The sequence below is a fragment of the Tigriopus californicus genome, chromosome 1 (assembly GCF_007210705.1).
Source record: "Tigriopus californicus strain San Diego chromosome 1, Tcal_SD_v2.1, whole genome shotgun sequence".
Taxonomy (NCBI): Eukaryota; Metazoa; Arthropoda; class Copepoda; order Harpacticoida; family Harpacticidae; genus Tigriopus; species Tigriopus californicus.
In genome coordinates, this window is record NC_081440.1 from 11,951,146 (window position 1) to 11,954,030 (window position 2,885).

The 2,885-nt window shown below is 41.0% G+C and overlaps 1 protein-coding gene across 1 annotated transcript in view; it reads left to right on the top strand.

Moving 5' to 3' along the window:
- The first annotated feature begins 1,565 nt into the window (after positions 1–1,565).
- LOC131881057 (nuclear transcription factor Y subunit alpha-like) overlaps positions 1,566–2,885 on the top strand; it is a 5,273-nt gene continuing 3,953 nt past the window's right edge. Inside the window, exon 1 of the mRNA XM_059227817.1 lies at positions 1,566–1,759. The gene's annotated coding sequence lies outside the window, so the exon portion shown is untranslated. The remainder of the gene's footprint in view (positions 1,760–2,885) is intronic.

Genomic DNA, 2,885 nt, shown 5'->3' on the forward strand with positions numbered 1-2,885 from the left:
CGGTGAATTGCGAATTAATTAAATGCAGGTATGAAAAGTCATTGGTCATAACAATGTTGCAAGTGCAGCAAGTTGAAAAACCCACCGCTTTAGTTCTATTCCATTTGAGGGATGTGAAGAGGAAAACGCAATTTTATTGGCTCCGTTGCTTGTGTGCTAATTTTTAACATTTCACACTCTTTGGGAAGGTTGCTCTATGGTAACTTCCACTTGTGGCTCCAATGGCAGCCCTCAAAAAGTGATTTCTTGACAGACTGGATGCATGCCATAATCTTAAAGCGTATGTACCGTATTCGTGCATTAAATATCTCGTGTAATTTTTGACTGATATGAGAGTGGTACAATTATGGCTTCCACAAGTAATAAAACCTGACGAAGCAAAAAAGAAATGTAGACATTTGGCTCCAAACACATAGAACTGGAGCACGCTAAGTTGCCAAAAGTAACTTGAATTGAACTCATTCATGCATAAGTAGAGCATAACCGACCATAGTCTGTTTGAATGTGTGCTAATCTGGCCCTGTGATTCGACGTAAGGGAATAACTGAGGCCATTTCATCATTGCTCAAGTAGTATGTCAGCAAACTACGTGGTCGGAGGGTTTGCCTCTCTGCTCCTTATTGCTTATTGGCGAGCAACTCATATGTCGGATTAGATCAGATCACATGTGGCTTGATACCTTTGCAGGTCTTTAAAACACCCACGCTTAAATTTGCCTCGTCGGCTCATTATCATTATCCTAATAACATTAGGCCTACAGTCCTCGACATCACCACCAACAACAACAATTTCGTCGGGCAGGGTCAACAAAAACGCACTTCCGCTTCCAAATTCTCGTTGGTATTTTTGGTGTTCCTAAACGTCAAAGAAAAAGTCGTTGTCAAGGCGAACTTTGAACCAGAAAGGTTGCCCTTTCACACGTGCACGGAGATAAGAAGATCCTGAAAGAGGATGATGAAATGCCCAACAACGTCCCCAAAAGTTAACACAAATTCTTGGCTCGACTTTATCTCTATTGGGTTCGTTATTTGTCAGTTCACTCAGGGAAATGGATTTTCGGAACCAAGCTCGGAGATTTGGACAAGAAATTTGCCACGAGGCTCTAATTGAGAGAGTTGATCAGTAGTTATTTTTGGGCATGACAATCAATGGGCGATTTCATAGGTGCCTTTTGTGCAACCACTTTTTGCCAGTGTTCTTCGGTCGCTTCTTCAACCGACAAACCAGAGGCCCACCAGAACTCGGCATTTGGTTATTTTATGGAAGTTATGTGGGTGGTTTGACGTTAACGAACCATTTCTTGTTGCACTCTACAAGTGTACTGTTCTTTTGGGTTCAATAACCACACGTTAGTGTCCTCAAAGTTAGGTCACTAACTTTTCAGGTTACTTTGCATTTCGGTAGCTTCTAAAATTTCTCCCATTAAATTCATTTACCACTATACTTTACACTTGTACTCGCTAGGCCTACAACGAAAAAAACAGCGCAGCATCATCTTTTTGAAACTTTAACGTACCCAGCCCGTTTATGGCAAATCTCAGCAGTCTTTTTTAACGTTCCTCCATTCAAAACCAAGTTGTGGTCGAGGTCTGAGACGGTTTGATAGTGTCTCCATTGCTTTCCTGGCACTTAATTGTTGTACAATAAGAGGTCCCACGTGTATACACAATTGTACTACATGACTGCTATGACAACCCGAAGAAGACGTGTCGGTGGTCAAATTAGTTTCCTCGGCTGATCAAAATCGTTCGAAAGCGAGGTAAGAGTAAGAAGACGTACGTACATGGTCCATGAAGCCAAGGAACAGTAGTTAACTCTCTGGGTTTGGAATCCTTAAATAATGGAAAACGAACAATGTAGCTCGGTGGCTTTTGGTTAGTGATGAGAACATCACAAGATAAAATGGCCATCTTTGTTTGTGATTCAAGTTATCTTTCACATTAGAGTACATTATTTTACTTGGAATGACAGAATTAGAACTTGTGGAGACGAAACAAAGCAGCATTTGTATCATAATATTTAGCAAAACAACCGCGTTAATTTCACGAAAGGCTAGTTAGTGTTATTAGTGTCCCTAGAAGCGTAGACTAGTTGTTAAGCGCTCGTTATAATCATATCTGGACATCTTGAGTGATAAAGTTGATATAATAAAGTAGTGGCTAGTTGAGCAATAGAAAACTTAGGGCTCCAAGTAAATCCTGATTTGTGTGACATTCATTCTGAATAATTCAAGATAGCCACGAGATGTTGGCAGGTTACTTGGTTGGGATGGTTTAATCCCTTTTGCAATAGGTAATTCAGGTGATTCCGACCACATTGAACACCTTGCCTAATGAACTCCAATCATGCTTGCTCATCTCTTTTCTTCCATCTACTGATCTACATTGATAGGTGAAATACCTCGCATTTTGATAGAGTAATAGCCCTATCGGTTCAAAACATTTGTGAATGATCTGAATGATCATTGTCAGCCATGCTCAAATCTCAAGGCTAGCAGGCTCATTTTGCAACGGTCGAGGTTTCCCATTTGCGATACACGTGATTACCTTGAAATCCAATATTTGCCAGGAACCAACCAACCAGCCAACCAACCAACAGTGCATGCAAGCGGTGAGCAAGTATGGTTGGTTGAACGTCCTTCTGCCAGGTTAGTTGACGTTGAGACAACCAAAAAGAAAGCCATGACTCCGAGCAGTTGTCATTCATGGAACCATGTTCCTCATTGACGAACTCCGTGCATGCTTTTTACAGTTCCTTTTTTCTGCAACTGTGCATGGCCATACTTAAGTGGAAATCTTGTTGGCTTCCATCAAAAAGATTACTGTGATCTGATCTTTTCCTGAAGAAAACAACGATCAAGATTGCCGTATCAATCAATCTCGTAC